General features: G+C 39.4%; 1 protein-coding gene across 2 annotated transcripts in view; it reads left to right on the top strand.

Moving 5' to 3' along the window:
- Positions 1-1,288: 1,288 nt before the first annotated feature.
- NRCAM (neuronal cell adhesion molecule) overlaps positions 1,289-13,008 on the top strand; it is a 211,018-nt gene continuing 199,298 nt past the window's right edge. For both annotated transcript variants that reach the window (XM_014530890.1, XM_014530884.1), the window contains exon 1: positions 1,289-1,445. The gene's annotated coding sequence lies outside the window, so the exon portion shown is untranslated. The remainder of the gene's footprint in view (positions 1,446-13,008) is intronic.

The following is a 13,008-nucleotide window of genomic DNA, read 5'->3' as shown; positions in this document are numbered from 1 at the left end:
CACCTGATTCTATTGATTTCTAGAGACAATAGAAGGGAGAGGGAGAGACACACAAAGAGAGAAACATCAGTGTGAAAGAGACTCATCAATTGGTTGCCTCCCGCACATGGCGCGGGGCCAGGGGTCAAGCCTACAGCCGAGGTACATGCGCTTGATTGGAATTGAACCCACAACCCTTCGTCCACTGGCCAATGCTCTAAGCACTGAGAAAAACTGGCTAGGACTGGGTTTTTAAATTTTGGATACTATTACTTTAAATTGAATTTGTTTTTAAAACAAACTTGAGTTATGAGGTGCAAAATATGTGGAAAAGACCATGTTAGAGCTAGATGAGTGATCAAAGAACATCTCTGACTTTCTCTATTTAAAAAAAACGACAAAAAACTATACTTGGGCTCCATCCCACCTGAAATTCTGATTTATTGGCCAAGGATTTACTTGGCCTGTGTGGGGGCCAAGCCATCAATATTTTTTGAAAGCTCTCCCTGTGGTGCGAATGTGGCCACAACATCAAGCACTTGGCAAGCCTGGGTGAGGCTGTGAGCAGTGGAGGCAGGTCCGGATCTCCTGTCTTCTGCTCTTCTCACCACAGACTAACCCCAAGTTCTGGTTTCAAAGAGACTTTCTAAACAATCCTTTCTGTGACTCTCACCCTTTTTCATTAAAGGGAGGTATTAAACAAACACACTACTCAAGCACTTCTGTTTAATTAAGGTTTCACTCTGTGTAGTTCTACTCTAACCTTATGCTTGTTTTCCTTATTCCCAGATGCCTCTTTCCCCACTGCCTTCTAAGCCACCTGTAAAATGTAATTGCATTGCTGAGTTCCTCTCTGGCATCGTCAACCTTGATCAAATACTTAGTTCTTCATTGTTTGTTCTTTTAAGTCTGTATTAGATTCTTCCCAGCCGTGGCCTGTGTGTTGATGTGATTATAAAGCATGGTGTATTCCCATGAAGTATGAGAGTAGACTAAAATCAAGGGCTTCTTTTCCCTTTTTGATTTGTGTATAGCGTGTTTCCTGCTATTTAGGGATCATTCAGACCAAAATGTAATTGGAATTATGTTACCTTTATTTCATTACCTGTTGCCGTTAAATTGCTTAAAGTTTCTTAATCATTGAGGTCCTTAAATACAGTAAACCTTAGTTCAAATTTAATCATGGAGTTTAATATGTATTAAGTTCTCCTTGTCAATTGTAGCAGGATAATAGAATGAAATCTCAGGTCAATAGAATAAACTAACCCCAAACAATTTTTCACTGTTCTGATTTTTTTTTCTTTTTCAGGAGTCTTTGTGATACTCTTCTTCAGCAGTCCTCACCCTTGTTTGCTGAAGACTTTCACCAAAGCTGCTCTCAGCTGTTGGCATCATCCTGAGAAAAAGACAGTTTCAAAAATCAGGGAAACGTTCAGGAAACCCTTGGCCCAGCAGATCTTCCAAAGGTGAGGGCCCATCAGTTCTTGTTTTGTATTTAGAAATCTAAATGAGTTGTTCTGTATTCTGAAATATACCTCTTAAAAAAAGAGTGGATAGAGGATTAGGGTGTTGAAAATTCTCTATCCAGAATTGAGAGTTTTTCTTTTTTTAGGAGACTGTTTTAGAAGTTATAAAGGAAATCAATTGGCTATTTTGACCAAACAGGAATTTACTTTATTTGACATTGCAGTTCTGACCTAAGAAGACTTCTCTCTCTCTCTCTCTCTCTCTCTCTCTCTCTCTCTCTCTCTCTCACACACACACACACACACACCTACTTTAAAAAAATCAATAACATTTCCTTCTCAGAGAAATGTCTTATGTATAGTAGTGCCCCCTTATCCATAGGAGAAATATTCCAAGACTCCCAGCAGATCTCTGAAACTGCAGATAGTACCAAACCCCATACTTACTATGTTTTTTTCCTATACATACGAACTTAATGGAAGTGCTTTATGACTTCTCTTTGGCATATCTGAATTGCCAGCATCACCACATTGGGGTCATTATTAAGTAAAATAAGGGTTACTGGCCCTGACCTGTATGGCTCAGTTGGTTGGGCCTTGACCTGTGCCCAGGGAGGTTGTTGATTCGATTCCCTGTCAAGGGCACATGCCTGGGTAGCAGGCTCCATCCCCTAGAGGGGGCATGCAGGAGGCAGCCCATTGATGTTTTCTCTCTCCCTCTCCCTTCCTTGCTCTCTAAAAATCATTAAACTATTCTTAAAAGAAAAAAGGAGGGGTTACTGGAACACAAGCACCGAGTTACCATGATAGTCGATCTGATAACCACGAAGAAGACCAAATGACTAGCGGGCATGGACATGCTGGGGCAAAGGGATGATTCACATGCCCAGAGAGATGGATGGGGATGGCGTGAGATTTAAAACTTGTCAGTGGTCTAGTTCTGGAATTATTTTATTTAATATTTTTGGACCGTGACTGACCCTGGGTAACTGAAACTGTGGGAAGCAAAACAATGAGAGGTGGGGGAGCTACTGTATGAGCCTTCATATCGACCTTACCCTGCCTTCTAAGGATTGTTTCAAGGATCAAACAATATAAATTATATGAAAGCACTTTGCAAAGCCATGAAATTATATTTGCATAAGTAAGGAAAACAATGACTATTTCTAAACATTTATAACTCTCTACATATCCTCCCATCTATTTTCTTCCATAGTTTGATTCATTTTTAATTTGATTCAATAAACTTTGCTAGGATTTCAAGAAGCAAAGGTGATAAGCACTTACCTTTCAGGAATATCTGTCAAATTTCAAGAGACAAGCAAATAAATCAATATGCTCAACTCCAATATGATAAAAGTATACTGAGAGTGCATTAAGGAATGAAAAAGGCATCAAACACAGCCTGCTGTTGGAGGTTTGTGTGTGTTAAGCAGTCTGCCTGGACAAGGTGACCCTGAAATGGCCCTTGAGAGGTAAATAGGAGTGAGCCAGCTAAAGAGCAGGGAGGAGGGTATTGCAGACAGGAGCAGTGGGATAGGGGTGTGAAACCCATATGTGGAAATAATAAGTTGTTCTAGGTATGGGGTGTGTGTGTGTGTGGTGTGTGTGTGTGTGTGTGTGTGTGTGTGTGTGTGTAAGCACCGAGGAGTTTTAAGCTGGCAATCATTAGCATTTTAGGTGTGTTAACCTGGAGAGAGTGTAGAGAAAGAGCTGGGGGTGAGTAAGATTGAAGGGAGGAAGATTTGTTTTGTAATGATTTGGGGGAAAAGATGGGAGGGCTAGAATTAGGGTAGAAACAGTGAGGAACAGAGAAAGAGAGAAATGTGAAAGAGCTAGAATGTGCTGGGTTTGGTGATAGTTGGGGCACTGGAAGTGAGAAAATGTTAGGACTTGGGATTCTCAGGTCTCTGACCTGAGTGACAGAGCATGATGATGCCATAAAGCAGTGGTTCTCAACCTTCCTAATGCCGCCGCCCTTTAATACAGTTCCTCATGTTGTGGTGACCCCCAACTATAAAATTATTTTCGTTGCTACTTCATAACTGTAATTTTGCTACTGTTATGAATCGTAATGTAAATATCTGATGTGCAGAATGTATTTTCGTTACAATTGTTGAACATTAAAGCAAGCATAGTGAATAATCACAAAAACAATATGTAATTATAAGTGTTTTCCGATGGTCTTAGGCGACCCCTGTGAAAGGGTCGTTCGACCCCCAAAGGGGTCGCGACCCACAGGTTGAGAACCTCTGCCATAAAGGGAATTTAGGAGAAAAGAGAACTTATCTTTGGGGAGAAGAAAACTTTGAGGTAAATATGTGACATTTACATAGAAATGTCCTTCAGGCAGTTGCAAGTGTAATTGTTAGGGAGGGTCTAGGGCTAAAAACATTGATTTGAGAGTTACATACAATAGTTAAAAATCATTTTTTAAAATATAAATTTGATTTTGTACCGAAGCCTTCAATATTATTCAGTATCAAAAAAAACCATCTCACTACATTCTTAATTTCCATTTCATGTTGCTATTACCTATTATTTCATTTATATCTGTACTTGTTGGTATTATTTTCTTGGCATAATAAGTTAAGATTTTTCCTAGGGACTTACGTGGTAACTTTTTCTAGTTTGGTAAAAGTAAATTGAAACCAGTTTTACAAAACAGTGCAAACCCTAAAATTTAGAAGAGTTGTAAGCTGGTCCATTTTCTATTTTAATTCACAGTAGTTACAAAAATTATTTTTAAAAAGGTGCTTTGTCTTTCAAGATACTGTTCTTTTTCTATATAAATCACGGTTCCTCATCAATTCCTCACTTGCATTGCTCTGTCCAGGATTTGAACACTGCATAAGGGAGACTAAGCGGGATCCTTCTTGCATCTGTCAGTGGGGTAGTGCCAGGGTTCCCCCACACACACTGTGGGTCTTCCAAGCATCAACCCAGAATGTCATTAAGGGGCCTGTTGTAACAAAGACTGTACTGTTTGAGAGCAAGTTCACCCAAGTTAGACTTCTGAAATACATTACTCAGAGCCTTCTGTGAGGGAATGTCATGGGCAAAAATTTTAAATTCAAATAATACTTACAATAGTACTATTTTGAGTGAATCTTACTAGGTTAACATGACCGTACCTTACTTTTTTCTATAAGACCTTTTGGAAAATTAGAAAATGCTCCCTTTCTGTAGTCCACTTCACTACCTACCATCTTTTCAGAAATTTTAAAGATCAGCTAATTTATCACTTTCATTTTTATACACAAGAGAATTAATGTGAATTAATTAATTTAATCAACTTATTTAATACTAACAGCTGAAGCCAGAGCCCTGGTCTGTTGAAACTCATTCTGCCCTTATCACTTCACCTTTTTTGTTTTGTTTTGTTAATCCTCACCCAAGGATATTTTTTCCATTGATTTTTAGAAGGAGCGGAAGGGAGGGGGAGAGACAGAGAAAGAAACATCGATGTTAGAGAAACACATCAATTGATGATCACACATCACTCCTGGCCAGTGATCAAGCCTGTAACCAAGGAACCTGCTCTTGACCGGAATTGAACCCTCAACCCTTCAGTCCACAGGTGGATGCTCTAACCACTACATGAACCCGCTAGGGCTCACTTCATCGTTTTTTTTTTCTCTTATTCCAAATCTTTATTGAACTGTGAATTTATCTGTATGTCTTAAAATAGGAAATTTAATTAAGGAAATCAGTTCATACTGATGGCGTTTGCTTTGGCTAGTCACTCTGCATTCAACAGATTTTGCATTAATAATTTTGGCTCTGATTAAGGTTTTATTCGTTTAAACTTTTTAACAGGTATTTTCTTTTTGGCATCTTTTACTTATCTGTACTGGTTCCACTACAAAAATGAAGGATTGGGAGAGAATCAAAACCACTTGTGTTTAAAATTTAGTTGAAGAAGGACAATCATCTCAACATCCATTTTCACGCCATGTTCTCCCCCAGTAGGTACTTTCAGTAACAAAGATTAGGCACATTCACTAACAATGCAAGTACTGGCCTGGCTGCACAATCTAGTTTTGTGAAACATCCTAATTTTTTTTTCCGTTTTAACCCCCTTTAGATAAAAGATAACTTTCACACATAGCAAAGACACTCATCAATTATTATAAAACTAACACTTTTAAGCACAAGATATTTCTAACTTGCTCAAATACATTACAATTCCCTATGACTTTTATGTACAGAAATTTTATGGAAATGCTGAGTTGGTGTAACTTAGAATGATGTCACATGCATGCAAGTTGTAGGTGGTCTCAAGGACAATGAATTGTTCTCTGAAATTCAGAGAATGGTCAGTCATTGCTGTGAAACCAGTGGGCTGGAAATTGTCGGGGTGCGTGTACAAAACATGATTCACTCATCCCGAAAGCTGCCTGTAGCAAAAGGAGTTTCCTCTCCTTTCTGTGCAAGACACAAGAAATATGTCTCCCTGATTTGGTCTCTTTCTTTTCTTCTTTTCTTTGGGGGTGGGGGGGTTGGGAGTGGGGGCTCTTTTTATGCCTCTTCTGTCTCTGTCTCTGGGCCTCTTTTCCTGTCTCACTCATACTCTGTGTGAGAGATACATACTAATATGATGTCCCCAAAACATGAGAGCCTTGGCAGCTTGTGTTTTTGGACCTGGCAGTGGAAGCAGTGATACCCCCTTCACTTGGTAAGGGCTGAGAGCTGTGGGTGGCACTGTCTGGCATGTTTGCCCTCTGGCCAGCTTGGCTACGTGGGCAGAATGACGACATGCACAGGGATGGACAGATATGAAGACAGTGAACACAGTTAGTATCAGGGCTGGTAAACAGCTTTCACTTTCACTGCTGTTTAGTGGTAGGGTCTTCTTCTGAACCGTCTCACCGTGGCCAAAGTACAGAATGCACCAGTATTGGGTGGCTGCTCATTCCAGAGTGAGTGTTACAAGTACCATTATGCAACAAAACAATGGGTAGAGTTTATGTTGGCTTTGGAGTTGCCACTTCAAAGACTGCCCTCCTTCCCACCCTGTGATTAAAGCACAGAATTCTGCTGGAGGAGGGTTGTTCCTGGGAAACTTCTAGCAGGAAGTAGAAGCCATAGGTGAGTTGCCAGGGTGACACTTTTGAATGGGCAGTCTTCCAACAGGCTCAAATCATATTTTACAGTGAAATGCGTTACCCTATGCCTTTCGGTCGTGTGGGATTTTAAAAAAGAAAGGGGAGAGGAAATGCTGAGCCACCAACTTTTGATACAAATGCAGTCGTATTATAGAGGTCAGAGACTACATCAGCAATTTGTGGGCCGTTTTTGGTGGAGGACAATGACAATGGATTTCTAATCAGATAATGTCCTGCTACATTTGAATTTTCACTCTCCACTGCCTTTTGTTGTTTGAGTAGCTTCGAAATTATTCTTGATTCAGGTTTATTATTAACTTTTTGAACTCTAGCTTCTACACTAATATCTTGCTGCTCATGTTAAAATGAGAATGGTGACCAGAGAATTTATTTTTGCATTTGTTAATAGAATAGCAAGGCAGCATAATATGAATTAATGACTCTTCACATTTTCCCATTATATAAGCTGGATTCGTTATCCCCTGGGGATCTATTTTAAATTCATACCCAAATAAACTATTCCTGCTAGTCGTTGCCTTTCTAGCCTTTTAAAAGATTCTAAATAATGAATAAATAGATAACTATCAAACCCTGACTGGTGTGGCTCAGTTGCTCAGATCATCTTCACGTGTATCAAAAGGTTGCTGGGTTGATTCCCGGTCAGGGCACATACCTACGTTGGGAGTTCAATCCCCAGTGGGGTAGAGTACAGGAGGCAATGGATCTCTCTCTCTTTCTCTCTTCTCTCTCATCCTTCCCCTCTCTTTACAATCGGTAAAACATATTCTTGGGTGAGGATAAAAAAAAGATAGCGATAAATAATAAATAATTTTTATTTTAAGCTTAAAAAACATTTTTAATGTTCTTGTTACAAAATGGAAAATAAAAAAGAACTTCCTCTTCATGATCAGTAGTATAAATATTTGTGCTGTTGTGGGGTTTTTTTTGTTGTTGTTGTTGTCTTTGTAGGCAAGAACCAACCTGAAGCAATTGCCTTTTTAACATGGTTTAAAAAATAAAATCTATGAGGAAGGATTGAGGAAAAAACAAATTATTGAGGATGCAGAACTGCTAATAGGGTTTATTCATTCTTCATAGTATCTTTCATTTTGAGGACATATATATTATCATTGGCAGAACTATTCAAAAATGGCCATATCCACTTGGGTAATAATTATCTGTTAATATTTCAAATTATTCTCTTGTGTTTCCCCTCTTTGCTATCAAAGTTGTCATGTTTTGTTTAGAGTCATCATATTAGTGTGTGTTGTATCACAGAGAGGACGTGACACAGAAAAGGGACAGAGACAGGTAACAAGAGAAATGAGGTGAACGGAGAGAGACTGAAAGGCGAGATAGATAGTCTTCATTTCCTACACGTAATAAATCAAAGCAGTATTTATAGTTCTTCCCCCCCCCTCAATCTTATTTCTTTGGCGTTAACGCTATGTGATTTCTGTAACTTGCAAATCCATAAATACATACACAGAACATATGCTAAGTTGGGGATCAGAATAGAGTCACCATAGTTGAGCTGTGAAATCCCACCCAGATCCCTTGCCCCCTTGAGGTCCTAAGACACTCTTTCTCCAGCTTCTGGGAATGTTGGCAGCTGAGAGCTCATAGCTGGGACCCTTCTTTTGGAGACTGCCCCAGCCTTCAGCTTAAGAGTTGCCTTACTCAAAGTTATACCACCTGCCCCAGAGCAGCAGTGTACATTCAATGACTGGTCTATTTGGGAACACAAAGGCCCTTACCCCAATGCAGGACAACTTTGTTGGACCTGTAGGGTTGGCTGGGACTTTTGTTGTGACTGCACCACAGCCCAGCTTCTCCAAGTGCCTTGCCTGGCTTTGTTCACTCTTCCATACACGTTGAACCCAAGAGCCTTCACCAATGAAATTCCTGCGTGCAAATCCTCATCTGGAAATCGAAAGGTTCGGAGTGGGCCGGGGTTGTGCACCTATGACATGAGGCCATAATGTACCAAGAGATTTTTATTTCAGGCACCTGGGTGCAGGTGGGCTGAGTCCAACAAAAAGGAGTCAGCCGAGACTGAAAGGGGAGGCAGACTTTTGTTAATCCTTGCTGGCTGCAAGCCGTTCTGCTGATGTAAGGGTCTGGTCCGTCATTGGCTTCTCCCTGTGCCAGATGTCTAGTTGTTATCTAGGCTATGCGGTGTTCAAGGCTGCAAGCTTTCTGCAAGATACTGCTAAACACAGTAAGTTTTCTCTGCCCCATTTTATTCTCTTTAACCATTTCAGAAACCTGACCTGCAGCAATCACCAGACATGGACCATGCCATGCATGCATGCATGAGTCTGTGACTATGCATCTTTATAGCACTGATATGGTACTTGTTCTGAAATCATAATTAAGATCTCTAGAAATCTAGCCCAGGGAAAAATTGGGATAACACTACCCATCTCTTAGAGTTGTTGCCAGGATTTGATAGCAAGGTATTCAGTATCTGGCACAAATGAGCACTCATTTAATTATACCTTTAATTATAATTACCATTAATTACCTAAAAATAACCTATAGATAGTGCAGTAGTTCTGATCAGCGGGTTACAGTGGATAATGCATTTCAATGTCATTTGTATTACAACATTTTTTAGTAGAGTATGGAGGTTAATAAAAGATGTATCATCTGCAAATTTAAATAATTTTTCTAATTTGTTAGTCCCCTTTTATAAAGTATGTGGAGAAATTGGGCATGGTTTCATAAGAAACCTAAAGTAGTTAAAGAGATGAAAATAAGTCCTATGAGTAATAGTTAATCGATTTGCCATCTATGTTTGAGTGGAAGTCTTGTGTGGTGGGTGAGGGGAGGTTATTGGACATGTTTTGTCCCTGTTCACAAAGGCCAGAACAAGAGAAAATGGGCATACGTTAAAGGAGGAAGATAGTTGGGTTTACATCAAGGGAATTTCTTTGCTCTTGGACAGTAAAACAAAGGAAGGAGCTTGTAGAATATACTTTTAAAAATCTTGAGAAAAAGAAAAGACAGTATTAAGTTCTGAATCACTGAGATGCTTCCCAGAGAATTTATGGAGAACTTGGAACTCTTGATTCTGTGATCCCAGGTTTCAGAAATGATGTTTCCAAGACACTCAAACACATATATTCCTTTTTTCAAATGGAAAAAAATAACTATTTATCCACATTTGTTTTCTTTATAACTAAATTTCTTAGAGTATATTTGAAAATGTCCATATGCACCTTGTATGTGGTTTTCTGATAATGAAACAAGTCTGTTTCACTGGAGAGGTGTCTTTCTGTACATTTTATAATCTGATAGACATTAACACAATTTTCAATCTCATTATATGCCATCTCTTTATAAAAATAAATTAACACCTACCAGCATGGGCCATTTATTTGTAAATTCTCTTGAGACATTGTTAAAATACTAATGAAGGACTTTGGAACAACAGCAAGAAATCTGGAACTTTGAGTAGAACATCTTTTTCAATCAATTCAATGCTCAGAGATAAGATTAAAGAATGGATATGGGGCTAGGTTTTTACACTAAATGCTCTTTGAAGACCTCAGTGTCAGAAGATAAGAGGAAGCCACTAAGAAGTTTCTAAATTACTTTCTAAATTACTAATAAGTTTGTTGGGTTTTGCATTTTCTCCTTGGCAAGTCTCGTCAAGTAGTAACAGGCCTGGAGACAGAATGTAGGTGAAAGAGCACTGGACTGGAAGCCAAAATGCCTGGCTCCGGTTCAGGCACAGCCACCAAATGATCTGTTCTTCTCTCGTAAGACTGTGTCTCTAGATAGGTTTCCTTTGAATTTCTAGTTCCAGCGTTCTATCTTAGATACTCATCACACTACAGTAGCTTCTTCAGAAGGAGCCCAACAGGGCTGAGGGCTCAACCTCTGAGGAGGGTTCAGTCTGGGAGCCCCATCACACAAATGACCCAGAGGAGCTCTGCTTTAATTAAAAAAAAATTTTTTTTTTTAGCATGCACAGGTAGATAGACAGTTTTTGTTTAGGATTTCACTCACTTTACTGGATCCATTGCTAGAAAAATGAGTTTTAAAGGTATCCTTACTAATACCCATGTTTTCAATATTCTCCCCGGTACATCCCATTAAAATACCTAATTTCATTTCTTCTGTTATGGCCAAGCTAAAACTCTTCAAATGGCTCTATATGTCAGGAGGAAAAGCATATGAAATCCTTCCCTCGGTATTCCAGGCCTCCCTGCTTATTTCATGGGTTGAGGTGGCCTCAGCGTCCTAACACAAGATTATCTTGATCTGGATACAGAGCTTGACACTGGGTGTGCTATCACAAGCCACTCATTCAATTGAGCCTCCTCTCTGATTTTGCTCAGCATTGTTCTTGACCTTCTACTCAGCTACCTAAGTCATTCTCTTCCTCTTCTGCACACCTCAAAACCCATAATCCTCCTCCAAAAAACCTTTCTTGATTATTCTATTTCAGCGGCTCTCAACCTGTGGGTCGCGACCCCTTTGGCGGTCGAATGACCCTTTCACAGGGGTCGGTCGCCTAAGACCATCCTGCATATCAGATATTTACATGACGATTCATAACAGTAGCAACATTACAGTTATGAAGTAGCAACGAAAATAATTTTATGGTTGGGTCACAAAATGAGGAACTGTATTTAAAGGGCCAGAAGGTTGAGAACCACTGTAATCTATTTCATATTGATATGCCACTGAATTCTTTCATGGGTTTGGGTATCTATACTAGTCCCCATTGCATTTTACCCTGTTGACAAGTGTTGTGTAGACTGTGCACAGAGTGTTACTATCGCCCCCTGGGAGCATCCGGGAGCACTACAGCAGTAACAGTGACCGCCACCCACCTAGGGAAATGCAAGCGCTCCCATCAACCCCAAATGTAAAATTTCAATGTAATATATGCATTAAGACAGGAAGGTAAATGTATTTTGGAAATAAATTTCAGCAACATGGATGGAAATAGAAGTGATCTGGTCCTGATGTTACCTTAAGTAGCAACACATGGAAGCTCAGAGTACTTGCTTAAAATCGGGCGATACAGGTTTTAAGCCTGATGCTGCCTTTCACTTTAGGTCTGTCAGCAGGTCATTTTATCCTTTATGATTTTCTTTTTAATGACCGTGATAATACTCCTGTTCTTTGTTCTTTGCATGACACAAAGCACTTTTGCATGTTGTTTAATTTTAGCTTCACAGTGAACCAGGAGGTCACGAGGGCAAGAGAGTATCTGTCAAACAGGAAAACTGAGCTGAGGGACACGCCCCAAATCCTAATGGGTTAATTCGACAGGAGGCCCTTAAACTCAAATCTCCTGGCTTCTATTTTGTGTTCTACACCCATATTCCTAAAAGTATGGTCTATAGTCCAGCCACATGGGCATCAGCCGGGCGCTGGTTAAAAATGCAGAAGCTCAGGCTCCACCCGAGACCTGCTTAAGCAGAATCTGCATTTTAACAAGACACCCAGGGATTTATATGTACCGTACATTTGGAGAAGACTGTAATTTATGGAAAGTGTAAACCTCTGAGGTACAAACATGAAAAGGTTTTATTTTTATTCCTATTGCTGCCATCACATCTTCTCTGTCAAATCTTTCCTCCCTTTCAAGCGGTCTCTAGCAGATCTGATAGATTTTTGAGGTTACTTTCTGGTTTTTAAAAGTTTAGTCCACTTTTAAAACTTCAAACTGATGTGGAAGTAAAAGCCCTCAGCCCAGCTGTGCCCTTCAACATTTTTTCCTATTTATCAACCTGCTTTTAAACCACATATGTGAAACCACTTCAGTGAAACTCAGAGGTAAAAACCAAGCACACATATCCAACATAAAATAACTAAGAAATTTCAGTCTTTATTCATTATATTTCACCAGGTTATTGGACCAAGGAAGACATAATGGTTTGGCCAATGAAGGTGATGAAGTATGAGACCATACTTCATTAGGGAGAAACATTTGTTAATCTCTTGTTTTTAATTTTTATTTAAAATTTTTAATATTCCTTGGCTAGGAAGCCAAGAGTTAGATCTATTCACCATGAGCCAAATGATTGCCCTTAAATGTACAAGAACTCCATTAAAGTTCCTGGGGGCTATGTTCATTAGAATTCTTAGGGGTTGTGTATCACCCAATTCCAGCCCTATATTATCTCAAACCTCTCTAACTCCTTGTCTTCATCCATGTAATGAAGTTTTATATTGGCTCTCCTGCTCCCTCCTCCGTGTCTTGTTTGTTTTCACTTCAACGTGACAAGAAAAGGCAGCTTTTGTCTTTATTTCTGGTTGGCAGACTTTGTAAATATTCATAGCAGGTTCACTTTCCAGCTACTATTTTGTAATTTGTCATTTTTAAATGAAATCTAATGTGAAAAATAACTCCCAGTTCTCATTTAAATACATTTGAGTTGTTAATCTTGATCGTGGAGGTCATGAGCCAGACAGGAATGACTTGTGAAGAC

The sequence above is a fragment of the Myotis brandtii genome, unplaced genomic scaffold, assembly GCF_000412655.1.
Source record: "Myotis brandtii unplaced genomic scaffold, ASM41265v1 scaffold1186, whole genome shotgun sequence".
Lineage (NCBI taxonomy): Eukaryota > Metazoa > Chordata > Mammalia > Chiroptera > Vespertilionidae > Myotis > Myotis brandtii.
The sequence above is the reverse complement of the archived record's forward strand: the minus strand, read 5'-3'. Positions and strand labels throughout refer to the sequence as shown.